At 47.5% G+C, this 18786-nt stretch overlaps 1 protein-coding gene across 1 annotated transcript in view; it reads right to left on the reverse strand.

The window, feature by feature from the left end:
- Positions 1 to 18786, reverse strand: part of NRXN3 (neurexin 3) — a 1509805-nt gene that overhangs the window by 1489903 nt on the left and 1116 nt on the right. The gene's annotated exons all lie outside the window — the stretch shown is intronic.

An 18786-nucleotide genomic window follows, 5' to 3' on the forward strand; every position in this document is an offset into this window, starting at 1 on the left:
TTAGATTTGAGTCTTAGTTTCCTCTTTGTAAAATAGAGCTAATAATAATCTGAAAGGATGGAGTAAGAGGATGCATGAAAAGGACTTGGTTTCAAAGAGTGCAGGAGTTTATTGATGGCAGAAGGTTATAATGCAAAGACCATGGGCTTGGACTGAGATCCATTCTGATTAGCTGAATAACAATGGTCAAGCTGGGTTCTAAGGTTCAGTTTCCTCATCTGGAAAGCGGAGGAAACAAAACTCCTACTCACCCTGGCCAAGTTCACCCCATCCAGGATACCTGCACTTACTGCTTTGAGCAGAGCAGGCCCCTCCCCTCACTAGCTTTTTGTGGCTTTATTGCCATTCAGGCCTTAGCTCAGATGTCACCTCCTCAGATGGCTTTTCCTGTACCTCTCCAAAGTCACCTACCTGCCCTTCACTTAGTTTATTTCCTTCCTAGCAGCCAGTTCTGTCTGAAATTGCCTAATTTTTATGTGTTTATTGTTTATCATCTCTCTCATTAGAATCTCAGCTCTATGAAAACAGAAATCCTGGTCTATACTCAGCTGTGTCGCCAGAACCTAGGATACTGCTTTGCACGTGTTAGGGCTCAACAACACTTAAGGGATGGATGGATGGATGAGTGGATGAATGAATGAATGAATGAATGAGTGGATGAATGAACGAATGAATGAATAAACCAACATCCTCCAGAATGACTGTGAAGAAACAAATGGATAATGCAAATGAAAATGCCTAGCACAGTGCCTGGTTCATACTAGCCTCTTCATGTTCATTTTCCTTACTTTCCCTGGGAACTAATTTTTTTAAGCACTGCAGTCCTTATACATTAGCTCAGCTTGAGATTTTAAAACTTGCTTAAATTGAGCCAAGGTTACCAGACGGAAGAAAAAAAAGAGGGGGGAGTCATAATTAACCTTCACATGCAGATCTCCACCAAGCGCTTCTTAACACCTCTGAAATGTCTGAGCAACTGAGCCTCCCAGGATCCCCTGAGTGCTCCGGAAGACAGGTCATCAATTGAGCTACTTCTGCATCTGCACACATTGCAAATCAGACACAAAGACAAATGATGCTTGATCCAGTGCCAAGGGGTCAGCACCAGCCAGGGTGCAGATTTCAGGCTGGACCCCTGAGAGGACTCAAGTCTAAAATGCATGCCCAGTCAGGTACCAACCAGGATGGGGACTGAGATAATCACCTGAAGATGCTGGAGCATCCTATCCTATTCTACAAGTGCTGTCCCCTCCATTTTGCCATTTACCTCTGGAGTCCCTCTGCTCATTCTGGGACATCTCTGCTATCTTACCTTTAGTCCACCCAACTTGGGTGGCTCTCTTACTCTGCCCAAGGTCCCAGGACAACATGGTAGATGAGCCTGTCCTCCCCTCTCCTTCTGGATGCCACCAGATTATCCCAGGTCAAGCAACCTGACCAAGGGGTCAAAGGTGACAATGACTCCACCTTGCCCATACATTCTAGACATCAACATTCTAAGCCATTGAGCCTCAACTGCTCCAGAACTGAGAGGTAGCACATTGGGGGTCAAGAGGTCATAGTAACTGGCAGGGCTCTATTCCCCACAATGAGCTCTTTCCAATGGGCTGAGAATAAACTCTAGATGACAGCCAGAACTCACAACCCTAACCTACTCCCAAATATACCAGGCAAGGCATAAGACGTGCCAGATGTGAATCTCATATTAAATGTCAAAAAAAACCACTGTTCTCTACATGCAGATACCACATTGCCTATCAAAATGTTCAAGCAAGGCCACCCTGGTACTAATCTGTGGTTCTGACCACTGCACCTGGCCCATGACACCCTGAAAACCGTTATCACATACAGAGAACAAACCAACACGATTCAAATACCATGCCCCTGACCCACACCCAGCTTGCATCACCTCCACTGGACTGGAGCAAGGGCAGAGCCTCCTTTCTACTTCTGTGGGCCAGACTGCAGAGGCAGAGAGAGAAAATTAGCCTCGTGACCTGCTGTACAAAATATGCACCAGGACACCAAGTCTAGCAGACCAGGTTGGGTGAAGCAGGGGGAGACACAGAGAAGATGGCAATGCCCCCAGTGCCTGGGAAGAGGGCTTTCCAGACAATTTTGAACTCCATTTTCTAGCAAGTTTGGCTGCAACCTTGACCATTCAGTTCCACTTTCACTTGACACTCAAGTTCCTTAGTAAAAGAGAGAGCCAGTTCTATTGACAGGACAGGGCGCTTTACCCTCCTCTCCAGCAGACTCCTCAGCAGGTCTGCACTTCCTAACCAGCACTGCCCTGACTCCTTGGGATCCTCACTTGGTGCTCTTTCAGCTTCCCCTCCCCAACCTTACAGTTTCTTAAGCTATGTTGTGTCCTGATGTCCAACCAGAATAACCTGCTGTTTGATTTTATGCAACCTTAACCTCTTTGAGCCTCAGTTTATGTAACCCTAGAATGGGTGTTAAATTGGACAGCTTTAAAGTTTAACTTCAACACTTATATTCTATAATTCTGATTATCAGCTGGAATCTTCTGTGACAATGATAGCCACTTCATCAGCATTGGGCCTGGATCTATTTGCCTTTCTAGATTCCAAGCTGAAGAGTCTTTCTGAAGTTTCCTTTAGCTTACTAAATGTTTTGTAAGTCAATTTCTCCTCTCCATATTCTTGTAGCATATAAAGGTAGTGAGCAGGTCAGGAAGGTAGGAGGCATTAGGCAGATTGAGGAGAAATGGCAACTCCTTATAAGAAAGAGAAAAATGCGCATGTTCAGGCTCAGTTGTTCACAGCTCCCAAGGCCTTTCCTACCCCTCCCCTTTCTGAAATACGTGCAATCTTCCCCAGAGATCTGGAGCCATGCCACCCTCCTTGGGAGAGGAGATCAGGTGCCAATTTCCTAATGGCTATACACGTCAACAGCCGGGGAGTCGTCCTCCACACCCATCTCTCTCTCATCCCATATCCAATTCATCTTCCACTCCAGCCAATAGTACTACCAAATATGCCACAACTCTGCCAGCTGTCACCCACACCACTGCCCCCACTCCATCTCCAGCACCTAGCACAGTGTCTGGACTCAGCAGGTGCTCAATAAAGATTTGTTGAATGAATGAAGTCCAAGAGGATTTCTTTTCCCCTGAGAAGTAGAACTGAGAAACAGGTTATTTTTGCAGGGCAGTGGTGAGTTCAATATTCCCTACCCAGCCAAAACATGAATAAGTGCTTCACCTCAAACTCTGCACCACCACACCACTGAGTTAAGAATTCCTCTCACTCTCCTTCCTACTCACGTCTCAAGACTCAAGAGTGACAATGAAACCACAGGCATCTCCTCACTCTGTGGATAAGATCTGAGTATAAGTATCAGTTTAACATCTGAACAGCATTAATTCCCAGGAGCTCTTAGGCAGTGTAACGCTATCCAAACAACACATACCCTGCACTCATGCATGCACAGGCACACACACACCATGCCCAGGCCACAGAAGGAAGCAGGGCTACAACTCAGATCCCTCTTCTGGGCTCATAGTGAACCTCCCTCAGTCCACTGGCCCGACTGGAACGATCTTAAATACAAATGGTATTCATGACCATTCATGAACGCTACCTTCCCACCCCACCAGCCCCCATCACCAGGGCTAAAGTCTCAGGGTTTGTAGTTTGCTTGAGGAGGAGAAGGGATGATTTAATACCCCTGCTCACCCTAGTTTCGAGAACTCTGAGTCCATCTGCATGGAATCACTTGCTACAAAAGTCCTGAGCTGGAGAGTGACCTGGGTGGCTGTCTGGTTTCCCTGCCATGCCCATCTCAAGATTTTCCTCATTATTTCACACTGGTGGCCCTGCTTCCAAACTTCAAAGGCCATCACATCATCACAGGACCTGTCTCGGAGTTAACATCCCAGCCAAAGATCCAGAACCAGGATCTCATGGCCCATCTAGCCACACAGCAGAGCAACTGTGGGGGCTCAAGGGTCCCCACAAAGGGTCCTCCCCTAGAAAGTCCCAGACCCCGCCTTTGGCTTCCTCAAATGCACTTCCACATTGGTCAACCTGCCCCTCCATTCTGCTCCATTCTAGACTTCTCTAAAAGCATGTTTCATCCTGGTTGTGGTTAAGGTCTGGAGTCAAACAGCCTGGGTTCAGATCACTCCCAAATGGGTAGACCCAGGGAAGTCACATGACCTCTCTAAACCTCCTTGCCCTGGTCTATAAAACATGAGTCCCAAGGCTTGCTACACAAGATTGCCATGGGAAGTCAATGAGTCAACCACTGCATGTAAAGCTGTTTATAGCAGTCTCTCCTTATTCGTGGTTTCCCTTTCTGCAGTTTCAGTTACCCATGGTCAACCATGGTCTGAAAACAGCAAATGGAAAATTCTAGAAAGAAACAATTCATACATTTTATATTGCTCACCATTCTGAGGCACACATGAAATTTCATGGGCCAACTGTGAATCATCCCTTTGTCCCCCATATCCACTACCCGCCCACTAATCACTTAGGAGCCTTCTGGGTTATTAAATCAATTATAAGAGAGAAAGAGAGAGGCCACATTTACATTACTTTTATTATAGCATATTGTTATAATTATTCTATTTTATAATTAGTTATTGTTGTTAATCTCTTACTGTACCTAATTTATGAATTAAACATTATCATATGTGTATGTGTATAGGAAAAATAGAGTGTATACAGGGCTTGGTACCATTCTCAGTTTCAGGCATCTGCTGGGGGTCTCAGGACATATCCCCCAAGGATAAGGGCACTACTGTATATAGAAGTGAGTCACTTCCAATTCCTAGTCACACCCTTTCTACCAGATAGCACTGCTGGTTGTCATTGTCATTTTGTCACCAGTTTCCTTACTAATACCCTTCATTTGCAGAATGCCCCTCCCAATTCACCTCTCTCCCTGAGAAAAAAACCTTGGAGGGAAGCCTGAAGGGTAGACATCTAGATGGGAAGAGTGATTCTTTCCAGGAGGTGAGATTCCACATAATCTTCATTCTCTTATTATTTCTCTTTTTACTGAATTGTTTTTCAGGGTGTTTTTTTTTTTTGCAATGTACATGGCACATATGTCCCTTTTTAAAATGAGAAAATATATAAAGCTGTCTGAAAAATTCCCAGGCTTTGTCTCTAGAAGGTAGTTCATGAAAGAGAACTAAGGATGATGAGACATCCTCATCTGACCCTCAAGGGCTAGCCAAGAAGTGGCCCTACGTAACAAGGAGCCTGAATTGTGGAAGTGGGAAGGACAGGCAGTCATTCACACAGCAGGTGTTCCCTGAGTGCGCCCCCTGTACGAGGTGCTTTATGTGAACAAAACAAAATCCAAGCCAGCCCTCAGGGTGATGAGGCCCTATTCAGGCAGACAATAAGCAAAATAAACACACATGTAATACGTCAGATGGTGTTAGGTGCTGGGAAAATTAAGGAAGGAAGGGGGATGAGAGAGAGTGCACATGCTCTTCTGGAAAGGGTGCCTGGGTTAGGCTTGCCCAGTGAGGTTCATTTGTGCAGAGACCTGGAGAAGGGAAACAGCCAGGATAAAGGCTTGGAGGCTGGACCAGGCTTAGCAACTGGAAGAGCATGAGTGAGGAGAGTGGAAGGAGAGGAGGACAGAAAGGTGCTAGGCCTCCCAGGTCATACTAAGAGGACTCTGTGGTTCATATCAAGGGGCATGGGAAAGCAGTGGAGATGTGAGCAGAGTGACATAACTTGATTTTCATTTTAAAGAATTATTCCAGCCTGCTGTACGGAAGATGAAAAAATGGAAAGAGTCAAAAGGGGGGAGCGAGAGTTCAGTAAAGAGAATACTGTCATAGTCCAGCCAAGAGGTGGTGGCAGTGGTTTGGACCCCAGGAGTCAAAAGTATGACCATATTCTTGGTCCATTTTTCAAGGGACCGACTATAGATTTGGCGGCATATTGAACATGGGAACATGAGAGACAAAAGGAGCCAAAACAATTCTACGTGTATTAGGTGTGAGTAATCAGTAACATAGAGTTGCTACTTCTTAAACAAGAAGACTAGGCAGAATATGTCAGGGCTGGAAGTAGAATTAAAAGATATTAACGCATGCAAATTTTGATCGAATTAGTACAAGACAAGCAAGCACGTAGAGATGACAGTCAAGCAGGCAGTTATACAAATTTGAGTTCAAGTGCTAGGTCCAGCCCAGACATCTCTACATCGAAGAAGGTGAACTAGATTTGCTCTAACATTCCTCCCACTCGGTAAGATGCTAGGATTCTGTGTAGGAGAATCAACTCTCTACTTCCCAAACCTCCCATTTGCAGAAATCTCAGACTCTGACACCAAATAAGAGGTATAATTTTTCCCACACTCTGAACCTTCTTCTGACTCTTCCTTATTTCCTGGGTGAAGGGACACATTTTCTCCCAAGGAGGCTGACCCAGTGCCTGCCTTAGATGCCAAAGAGAGAGACTCAGCCATCTTCCCTTCCTTCTTAAAATTTAAAACCTGAGATGCTAAAATTGGCCACCTGCATCATGACACCCTAAATCTAAATCTGGAAGCCCAATGGCAGTAGTAGCTATTGTGGAAAAGTGCTCAGGAGGCATCTTGAAGTGAAAAACCAAGCTAGTGTGACAGCGTCCAAAATGTGATTTCAGTGCTTGGCACAAAGTTGATGCTCAATTAGTATTAGTTAAATGAGTGGAAGAACCTTTTTAAAAAACAAAATAGCCTACCCTGGATTGTAGATGCTTAGAAAATTAAACTGGAAACACAGAAGTCAAATTTCCCCATTAGTAATTTCTGGAAGGAGGACTTATGTGACTTTTTGTTTTTCATATTTTCTAAATGTTCTGTAACAAACATATTCTATTTTGCAATAAGAAAATCCAGTCACTTTTATAAGAAGATAACTTGTTAAAAACAACAACTACACACATACAAAAAAAGAGTAACTGACGTCCAAAATCCACAACCTACACACAAGCCAACCTTCCCACCCCATACCACCCCCATATCCTACTCGTTCTCAGATAATGTTTCCCCGTCTTTCTTTTCCTGTTTTTATTCCAGGGATCTGGGGAATTAAGCAATTGTCTTTGAGTGTTAGCCTCATCCAGGTCAAAGCCCAGTATTGAGGCAGCCCCCATTACTTCAAGACCTGGAGAAAATCAGACCAAAGGCCCACTTGTCCACTGCTGGCATCCCTCTTGCCAGAACCACCCCATCGATCCTAGAAGAGAATCCAGGCAGGGCATGGAGAAGCTTCCATCTCATGGAGCTTCTGTCTACAGGGAAAGGAAGTTTAAAAAATAAACTCCCATGTCTTAGCAAACTTCAGGAGTTTAATATTTTATCAGTGCCCCATTAACATATCTCCTTTTTCTTCCCACAACTTCCTGTCTTGCCTTGTGGCTCTAGACCAAGTCCAGGTCCTGAGTCCCTGTCCTCCCCACCTCGCCTCACACCTGCTTAGTGTAGATAAGTTCAAGGTGGGACAGGGGAACCACACAACTGAGAAGCAGAGGTAACCTCAGGTGAACACACATGGAGAGTGTTCGGGAAGACACCCCACCAAGAAAGGACAGAACTGCATGCAGGTGACAAGCATCTCACGAATTAGGGACAGGAGGAGATGAAAGTGGGGGAGAGAAGAAGAGGACAGAGTGCACACATTGGTTACGGACACCCAGGCCAACAGATCTAAAAGGAGGCTGGCCTGGTGGCTCTTACAGAGGGAAGAAAAGTGGAGATCCCTCAGAGCAGAGGGATCACCAGGCCCCAGAGAGGCCTTTGTTCCCTCTGTCCCCTGGGCTTTCCCCAGCCCAGAATAAGCAGGCCTGTGGGTCTGGAGGAATTTCTAGCACTACCCAGCAGGTGAGGTTCAAGCAGCCCAGACAAGGCAGAACTCAGAGAGGTCCACCATCTGTGAGCTTAACTTCTCAACACTTCGGTTTCCTCTCCTGCACAAGGGGGTAAGGATTCCTCCTTTCCCTAGTTGCTGTGAGGACTCAGTGAGAAAATTTGGGTAAAGCATTTGGCACAGTGCGTGGCATCTAACAGTTCCATACATAGCCAGGATTATCAGCATTTGCTTGACTTCTCTGATTTTCCTCACCCTCAGCTTGTCCTTCAGCTCTCAGAACAAACGTCAATTCTTCCAACCCACCTTCCCACTCTGAGGTGGGATGTTAGAGGAGGGTCAGACAGACCTAAGTTTCAGTCCCAGCCTGGGCACCTCTCCATGCCTCAGTTTCCTTATTTGTAACAAGGCAATGACAACAACAGAGCCTCCCTCCAAGACTTCTTGTGAGGATTAAGTGAGGTGATACACATGAAGCCCTTATCATAGGGCTTGCATTAAGTGAGCACTTGATAACTTCTAGCTATTATTTTGCCCCTGGTCTTAGCATTTTTAAAATCCTCACCCAAAGATATATTTGTATTATTATTATTGATTTTAGAGAAAGAAGAAAAGAGAGAGAGAGAGAGAGACTGATGTGAGAGAGAAACATCGATCAATTGCCTCTCATATGCGCCCTGGCTGAGGATTGAACCCGCAACCCTTTGGTACACCAGACACCCAACTAACTGAACCACCTAGCCAGCACCTGATGTTATCATATTTTTTAAAGATTTTTATTTCTTTATTTTTAGAAAAAGAGGAAGGGAAGGAGAAAGTGAAAAAGAGAAACAATGTGTGGTTGCCTCTCACATAACCCCTACTGAGTACCTCGCCCATAACCCAAGCATGTGCCCTGACTGGGAATCAAACTGGTGACCCTTTGGTTAGCAGGCTGGTGCTCAATTCACTGGCCCACATCAGCCAGGGCCTGACCTTATCATATGAAATTAAGTTTCCATAATTCCCAGAGCCCCCAGTACTTTTTCTTCAGAGAGCTCATCAGAATTTATAATTATATATTTATTTGCTTTGTTTAATATTTGCCCTTCCACCCAAGCTTAAAGTCCATGAGGGATAAACTACACGTCTCTCTTGATTGTGGCTGTATTCCCAGCACCTGGTACTGTACCTGGATACAGTAGGTGTTTAACAAATATCTGTTGGTAAATAAATGTGTGAAATAATGAATAGAATATTAGCATTGGCATGGACGATCACCAAGGTCCCTTCCAGCTCTGAGAGCCTCCAACTGTTCTCTATTTTTTGACAGCATTGGAAGGAAAGTTTCAAATGAGCCCCACAGAAGCTGTTGCACTGATCCCCAGGGAAGACTTGGGATGCTTGCTGCTGACAGACTTCTGAACACTCAAGTTGTGCAGAGAGTTACTCTGATTTTTGTAAACCCGAGAAGGGAAGCTGCCAAATTTCCAGGTTGGGATCATCCTCTCTACCCTCAGGGTTCCCCACACACAGGGCACTAAACAAGGCTCTGAGGTGGGCAGCAGGGGCCCCGGGCCAGGCAGAGAGGCCTTCCTGTGTCAGCAGTGGACAGCCAGTCCTCAGCAAAGAAGGCCAGACCTCATAGAGCAACAGGTGACCACGGCCTCTGTCCTCACCTCTTTGTGCCTCCAAAAGAGAAAGGACTTCACATGGACATACATGGAACAGACAGGGCTCTGGGGCTGGCCCTGGATTTCACAACCTCACCCAGCCTCAGGAAGTGCTTGCTTTTCATGCAGATTCCCAGGCCCTACCCCAGAACTCCTAAATCAGATTGGCAGTGGGTCCTGCAAACATGTATTTTATAAAAACTCCCCAGGCGTTTGATGCACACCAAAAGCTAAAATTTGCCATTCTAATGAGAGGAAAACAGATCCGTATAAGCATTGAGCCCTACCCTGGAGGCTGGGTGTGTATAACCAATTACCTCTGCACTTCTGACCTAACTCTGGAAACAGAAACTGGTCCAGCCCACAGACACCTGCTTTGCAGCACAAGCTCTCCTGAAACACTGACTTGCAAGCCCAATGGCATCCTGTGGGGACCTTTAAAATATACGGATGGACTGGACTTTATCTCTAAAGACACTCTGTTGGTATGAGATTCAGCATAGGTTTGGGATTTTGATGTGGTGATTCTAATACACAGCAAAGTTTGAGAATTGCTCTAACTTACTCTCACTGCCTAGCTCCCAGCTCACCAGTGCAGACACAAACACCACAGGACAGCCTTCCCCCGATCAGAGGGTCAGCCTGAGAAAGAAGGAGACCAAGTGGTGTTCACATCACAAGATCCTGGGATTTTTGGGGCACAGGATCTTCTCAGATGAGATAAAGCCCCAAGTCTTTATCTCCTAGAAGTTACAGGTGACTTGCTGAGCAGGATTCGGTGTCCTCAGTGTGTATGACACAATAGGACACAGCTGTGAGAGGTCTCAAAGTCCCCTTTACTCAAGTTTCATCCCAACTCCTCCATTTACCAACTCTGAAACCTCAGGAAGTTAACTCCCCCACCCCCACTCTCCTCACCTGTAAAATGGGGCCAACACTACCTAACACTGGTTCACTGCATCCTCACAGCTTTATGTACGAAGCACTTAACACAGTTGCTGGAACACACTAAAAGCTCAATCGTAGCCCACAGTTGTATATGTCAAATGGTTCTTTTGGTTGCTTACAGCATGCTTCATACTTTCCTCTTTTACAAAGGTTCAGACTCTTGGCAGCTGTTCTGCCAACCTTGGATACTTACTACTCTTTTAGGGCCCCCTTTTTTTGGTCAAGCTTAATCATCTCTTGGCTCTTGAACTTGCTACTTAATTTCTCTGAGTCTCCATTTACTCATCTTCAAAGTGGAGGTATCAAAGTATTACTCCACACTCACATAAGCACCAGAGAGCTAACCTATGTAGATTGCCAGCACAAGGCCTCACCCCAGGTCACTCAGTAAACCAAAGATGCAGTGGAAAGTGAGGAACAAGTATTTCTCCCCCTTGGTGGAGGTTCACCCACTCTGGTAGCCAAGGGTACAAAGGATGGCTACTGAAGGTCCATGAGGAGCTGGTGACTCCAAATTTGGAGCTAGGGGAAGGGGCTGCCCTGCCTCCCCGCCGTCGCTCCTGAGCTATACTGAAGAATGCTGACTCCAGCTTGGGGCCCCTCTCACCAGCTCCCCGTCTTCCTCACTCCATTTAGTTCTGGCAATCCAATTCCCTTTCCTCCACCCGGAAATCGATGTTTAATTAACACATTATTGGAAAAATAAACACAGTCTTCAATGGGACTGCAATGAAGCTAATGCAGCTCAGCTTGGGGGCTGCAGACCATCCCTTCAGCCAGTAAAATGTTCTTCTCTTCCCCGCATCTCAACCCAGAAAAAGTTCCCCCCTCCCTCCCTGGAGTCCTCAGCTTTCGGGAATCCCAGTGTCTTCCCTCTATTTCCTCTCTCCTTGTCCCTAGGCAGAGAGAACACCCATCCCTTCTTACCCTTGACCCTATGACAGGGACACCCAGGGAAGGAGGAAGAATTTGGTATCAGTGCATAAATCACTATTTCAGGGAAAGAGGCACCTCCTTCTTAACTGCACCCCCCCCCCAGCTTCAGTCTGTGAGGCTGTGGATGGTTCCATCTCCTCCTCCCTATTCTCCACTCCAGACCAGCACTCATCCTGCTGAAGGGCCAGCAGCTGTCGTGCCCAGGCTGGAAGAGGGGAAGGAGCCCAGGGAGGGCTGACCATGAGGATGGGCCCCAGAAGGCCCGCTCCAGTCCTCGGGCCTCAGAAGCTAACCTGGAGACCTCCCCGTGGAGAATTTTCTCCTCCAGCCCCCATTTTAGGTGCTCTATACACCACTCCCTCTTTTCCAGGGTTCAGGGTAGATGGCAGTGCAAGGTCTCAGAAAAAGGATGAATTCAGAGTCAGACCCAAGCCTGAATCCAGGGTCAGGCAGCTCTCACTGTGGGGTCCTAGCTAAGCTATGTAACTCCACTCTGGGTCCTGGTTTTCTCACCAGACAAATAAGGGAGGACAGTACCCACCTAAAGGAAATAGAGCAGAACACCAGGATCTGCTACGGCAGGTGCTAGATGACTGTCCACTCACCAGCATCTCCCACTGAGGGTCAGGCCATAGGGAGGGTGGGCCTGTCAGGGGTCAGGACCACAGAACCAAGATGAGACAGACAGGCTGCAGGCTCTGTGACTTCTGCCAGCCCACTACTATTCCCAAACAACCAAACTCCTCCTCTGACAAGGTGCCTGAGCAGGGAAGAAGGCACTTGAGCCACCATGGGAAACAGTTTCCAAAGTGCTCTCACAAAGACAACCAGCGGAGCCTCTGCTGGGCCAGCGGCTTCCCCTCCCTACGCCAGCATGCCTCTGACCGGCAGAAACACCTTCATCGGGTCCAAGTTGTGAGCCAGACGCTCAGCAACTTCCCAGACTCGGGGGACCGGAGGACGGGCCCACACAGGTGGTGTGGCACAAGGGTTAAGACCAGAGGCTTTGGAGCCAGACCCACTGGGTTTGCATCCCTTCCTACCCATGTGACCTTGACATGCTATTCAACCTCTTTAGGCCTCAGTTTCTTTTTTGTAAAACAGAAATGATAATGGTACCTACCTCAAAGAGTTGTGGGAAGATTAAGTGAGATAACGCATGTCAAGGGCTTGGCACGATCCAGCGCACAGTCAGAACTCGAATGCTGGCCAGCAGAGGTCATTGTAGTAGGAGTAGTTGGGAGGGCAGTGGCAGTGATGTTGGCAGTGGGACTGGTTAGGACATTAGGATCTTAATTCTTTACAAAGGGGATGAGTGAAAGTATCTCTGGAGAAAGGCCCTGCTCTCAACCACCTTCTTGCCCTAAAATTGCACTCCCCTTCCTAGCGTGCCCCTTTTCTCTCTCTAGCCCATTAAGAAAAAGTGGGTGATGTCACCTCGAAGAAGAATGACCATTTATTTTATCATCCAAACCAGGACATTTCTGAGAGCTAATAATCACAGTAGGACAAAGGCCTACATGGGAACTGTCTCTGCAAACCAGGACATCTGGTCATTACATCTCAAGGTCACATGGAAAGGGCTTCATGCCCTGTCTCAAGGTCCTGGCAAAGGCAAGGCCTCCCTAGTTCTCAGGATCTACATTTACCCTGACCCCCTTCCCCCCACTGCATTGACCCCTGCAAAACACACATACACAGACACACGTGGCTAGGAGCTCTAACCCCTTCCCAATTCAAAGTCAAAGCCAATCCTAGGAGTGGAGCAAAGGGACTAACAGGGGCCCTCCAAAGGCATTTCATGATATGAGGTTCCTCAGAAGATCTCTGGAAATAAAACAAAGCAAACTGAACCGAGTGTCTAGACCCAAGCCTCCCTTTTCTGAGAAACAGAGCTAAGCCAGGAGAAGCACACAAGCTCCCAGGCTATCTGACTCCAGACACCAGCTGTGTGGACCCCTGAATGGACCCCTGTGCATATGAGAGTAACCTTGGTGGGCAGGACTACATGAGCTTGAGAACCTGGAGGACCTTGGACACTGGGGTCTCCTCCTTCAATACATTCAGAGCGTGACCTTCACCAGCACTCAGTGACTCCAGTGGCCCTGGAGTGTAGCCCACCAGTTTCCCTCACGTCTCCCTTCAGCTCTATAGGAAGAGTCCGTCCTCTCTAGCAGCAACTACTCCCACCAACCTCCCCGAGATCCTACTTTCCTCCAACTGAAGACGAAAACCTGAGGGGGACCCCAGGCAGCCACCAGCATAACAGCTGATGAGAGAGGGTACACATCCCATAGGCAGCAAAGGTGTGGCGAGAGCCCTGCCTGGGCAACCAGGAAACCTGGATGCCAGCTTTGCCTCCAGAGCAAACTTGACATGTAATTTCAGACAAGGCATTTTATCTCTCTAGACCTCAGTTTTCTCATCTGTATTTGAGGGCACTGAATGAGATGATGGCGAGTTCATCTTCCTTTACCTGCAATAGTACAATGTAAGATTTGTGAACTTGGGCTCTGAAATATAACACACCTGAGTTCATATCCTTAATCTGCCATTTTACTAGTTTACTTTATGTAAGTCTAAGCCTCAGTCTCCTCCTCTGTCAAGGGCAAGTATTAATAGTGTATTACATTGAGTTGTTCACTGGATGTAAAAAAAAAACCCAAAACTGGTACAGAACTTGGTATAAATTAAGTACCTCAGAAATGGTAGCATTATAACTACTATTATTGCTACTGTGATAGTGATGTTGATTACCAGTATTAGAGGGATCATGAAGAACATCCAGTCACTGCAACCAGGCAAGGAGAAGTCCTCTCTATATAACTCAGAAAGTTCAGTGTTTTGTAATTTCTCCAGCGTATGTGGGACTTGCAGGCAGGAATAAGACAGCCCCAGGAGTCAAAGTTCAGCTTTCCCAAAAAACAGGACACAAGGTGCTAGAGAAAAAGAGAACCCCAACACCACACGGTTCTTTCCCCCAATCAGTACATATTTGCTGAGCACCTATTATGTGCCTAGGTACTAGGAACACACAATGAATAAAAAAAGACAAAGTCCCTGACCTCCCACAGCCTCCATTCTAGAGGAGAAGACAAACAAGGTCACTTTAACACTTCACTATATAAACAGTATTGGGTAGTGATTAGCCAATTAGGATTAAAGGCAGAATAGTGAGCTGGAAAGTGGCTGGGGGTTGTGTTGAGGGGGCTATTTTAGAAAGCCAGCCAGGAGGGGCCTCCCAGAGAAGACATCACTTGAGCAGAAACCCTGCAGGAAGGGGTGGGGAGCAGGTACCCCTGCCAGAACCCCTGCCGGAGCCCAGTACTGCCACCTGTGGCTGGCCCAGCCACAATGCTGTGCTCGGGTCACCTGCAGAACAGCCAGGGCTGGCTTCTGGGGTCAGAGCTGCCACGTCCTTCCCCCAGCAGAACCCCTGGAGGAGAAGGGCCTGACCACAGCTGACCAATGCACCTGGCTGCCACTGCATTTCCCATGGTGAGCTTGGGAAGGACCACCTCTACTTTTGCAAGTCTCCCATCCACACACCAGGGTCACATAAGGAGAAAGCACCAGGGGATCCCACAAGCATTCTTTTCTGTGTGTTTGGCACAATAATTCACCCCTGAAGCATCTCCTCCCCATTTCTCCCCTTTCTCTGGCAATGACGTAACCCTTTCTCCCTAACTCCTCAAGGTCAGCCTCAGGAAGGGAGAGAGACGTCAGAAACGTAGGACAATTGGTGTCTTGCTCTCAGGATTATTTTTTTCCTTTTAGGCAAAATCTTTTCCAATTTTATGTATAATTGCAATAAAGATGAACGCCTTTAGCCAAAGGAAAGGAAAAGTGGTATCTGGTACTGAAGGCGGCCAGAGCCCAGGAGAGTTCTGGGGCTCGGGCCACTGCCCTGCCCAAGGACAACTGCAGCTCACTGGGGCTGCAGCCTCCAAGGCCGAGCCCTCAAGGGTGGCTGATGCTGTGGAAAGTAGAGCCATCCTCCTGCGCTCTGCCCAGGGCTCCCAAGGTGGCAGGGAAAACCCTCAATTTCGCCCACCTCCAGTCTGCATCCACCCACAGTCATCCATGAGCACACCCGCCCACGGGCTTGCCTGGGAGCTGTGGGGACCTCATACAGACTTCCTGCTGGGGATCAGAGCTGTTTCTTCCCCTCCACCCTCTTCTCAACCATCCTGACAACTTCATTGCCCTCTGTCCCCCACCAAACACCTCCACTTTTTGCCTCCCACCCTCTTCCAGTGAGGGAAAGTAAGCTCCCCTTCCTTGTCACCCCCTCGCCTCTCCAGAGCTATCCGCACGTACATGTCCAACAAACACCCTCACGCAGCAAACACAGGCAGGCAGCCTCCCGCTTGAGCCGCACGCAGAGTGTTGACAATCCCATGTTGTCCAATTGGAGGCACACCGGCACCAGACCAACAAAAACACCCCTCCTGCCCCCACCCAAAGGCAACACAAAGGCCGCCAAGAATTTCAAGACCAGATGACATCCATAGAGCGAGAGCTGGGTCAGACAAAGACATCACGCCATCCTCCCAACACACTACGACAACTGTGGGATATTCTGCAGTGCCCTCTGGCTTGACACAGCCCACTGAGCAGAGCTGTGTGTGTTGGTGAGCATGAGAGAGCACACATGTGTGGGTGTGGGGGCAGGGGGTCTGTGCTCCTAGTGTCCAGGCATCAAATCCCCCCAGAGGTAACCCAGTCCAGACTTTGCTTTCCCTGGGTAACCTTCCTCTGATGTGCCGCAAACACATATTACACGGATGGTTAAATTGGATCATTATCACCGGGTGCTTATTTGGCAAAAAAAAAAAAATCATTAATGTCATCTACCCCCATTCCAATCCCCTTTTCATGAGGTCCCCTCCCCCAAAGACTCTCCAACATGCTAATCCCATGAACTGCGACACACCACCGCTTTCGGGAAAGAATAATGGTGAAAAGAAAGAAGAGAGCAGTGTGGGGAGAAGACGTGGATAATGATACTGCATTCCCCGTATGAAGATGGGTGGAAAGGAGCCATGGTGGAGGTAGGGGTGGGGAGAGCCATAAAGGGGGATGGAACCCTTTATGAAATCAAGCCTTTGGTCGCCTGTGTCCGTGGAAGAGTGTGTGTGCAAGAGCGTGTGCAAGTGCGTGTATAGATGTGCTGACTGAGCCCTCCTATCAGAAGGCTGCATCCGTGTGGCATGTAGGAGAGGCCATCGCACCACTGTTGTGTTGCGAAAAAAAGAAAAAAAGGGAAAAAAAGCCGCAGAGCCATCAGAATCAGAATTTTCTCATCAAGATGGAAAGGACTAGAGGAAAGGGGGAGGGGGAGGAGAGAGGGGTGTGTGGAATAGAAGGCAAGAGCATGGCAGAACTGGGGGAGGGTAGAGGGGGAAATTGGTGGTGGGATGGAAAAGATTGCACGCACACAGAGACATAAACACACACAATACCCAAACGCCAACCCCACCGCTCCACTGTTCGTTCAGGACTGACAAACCCGTCCCCCACTCTCCGCTGCCTCTCTGTGCCCCCAAAGCTGGTGCCGATGGATTTCTCTATCTCAGTTTTGCAGCAGTGGGCTAATTACAACCAAGCCCCCTCACCAAATTAACCCCTCCCCTCCCTCTCTTTTTTCCTCTAAAAGGCCAATTGAAGAATAATGTGTTTTTAGAGATAATGGATTTTTTTCCCAAGGAGAAAGAGACAGGGGACGCAGGACAGAAATTCTGCACACCGGTGACTTCCCACCTCACCTCCGTCTCCCCTCAGGTCCCCATATACTGTAGCGTCTCGTCTACCATTTCCAACCATCCCCTTGTCCCCCACCACCCAAAAGAAAAGACCTTCCTACCATGCACATCGACAAACACACCAACCGCCACCCAATCTCAGTAGCCGATCTCAAAACCCCAAGCATCAACCCACCTCGACACATCCTTTCCCTTATATAAGCAGCAAATCATCAACATATTTAGTAGAAACATAGCATTAAAAAGAAATCAACAAAAGGAGGCCAGACCCCCATCATACCCCCAATAATTAATAATAGGGAGCTACCAGAAAAGCAAAGACGTAGTTGTCTCAAAATCTAGAATTCCTTTGATTTCTGGCCCCTTCATCGTAAGCAGCAATTTTTTTTAAATTATTATTTCACTAGAAAGGGCCGGAAAGCTCCAGAAAAGGGCATTTGCGCAGTCCAGTTGTTTTTAAAAAATTAACCCAGCCCTGTTGCTCACTTTAATAGCGAACTTCCAGCGTCTAGCCTTTCCCTCTCTTCCAGAAGGAAGACTGGCTCACAGGATGAACCCCAGGCTGCAGAAAACGGGCCAAGAGCCCTTACTCTCCACTCCCCAACCAAAAAAAAAATCAAACAATAGGAATATCTCTGCACAACCAGCACCTGTCTGAAATGTCGTTTGCCCCAATATGACTTAGGCAGATTAATCCAGAAGATTAAAAAAAATACATCTATACACCAGCCTGCCTGTGTCTCTCCCGCCCCATCCCTCCGCCACGTACCCAGTATCCCTTAGGTAAACTTGCCCATCGTCACCAGCGGGACCATTTTAACTTGAAAGGCGATGCAGAAGCCCTTGAACGATGAAAGAAGGCTCTACCCAGGATGGCAGATTCACAAAGGGCTAGTTTTTCGGGCTCCCCAGACCTAACCTCCAGGTGCCCCCAGATAGACTATCCTGGGTATGGAGTCACCCAGCACTCCGGGAGTTCAAATTTCCATCGGAACCTTTATCACAAAGGCAAACGGTCATCTGACCCCCGAAACTACACCGCCTTCCAGGTGTGAGATGGAGCCCCTCTCCCTCCCAGGGCCCGTCCGCAAGACCCAGGGCAGAGAAAGAATGAAAATGTTGGGGTAGAGAGTGGTGGTAAAAGAAAACTATCTCCCCAAGCGGGAATGGCCGAAGGAAGCGGGGAAATGGAAGCTCCAGCTCTCCCAGTCCTCCTGTTTGGTCGGGTGATCTCTGACCTTTGCATTAAAATAATTTTTTAAAAATAATAATGATCATGGGAGAGAAATCGTACTTTACCTAAGCCCCAACAATGGTTAGCAAAAATATTATTTTCTCACTGCATGACAACATTTCTACATCCACATCAAAAGAGGAAGGCATTTCATGGAGGATAGGAGAAATTTAATTTTTTTAATAAGTAATCACAGGGTAAGTCACCTGCAAAGCAGCCGAGCCCATATGCTGGTATTACATCACTGGCCTAAGAAGAGATGGGGGGTGGGAGGAACAGATTTTTGCCCCCTTGTCATCAGGAAGATGTTTCTAAAACAGTTAAGTTTTGTGGTTAAAAAACAGAGAGGGAAAGAGCTGAAACTCTGGGCACAACACAATGCCTCGAAAAAACAATACATCGAAC

Source organism: Sturnira hondurensis, unplaced genomic scaffold, assembly GCF_014824575.4.
Source record: "Sturnira hondurensis isolate 20B ecotype Veracruz unplaced genomic scaffold, ASM1482457v3 Scaffold0021143, whole genome shotgun sequence".
Classification (NCBI taxonomy): domain Eukaryota; kingdom Metazoa; phylum Chordata; class Mammalia; order Chiroptera; family Phyllostomidae; genus Sturnira; species Sturnira hondurensis.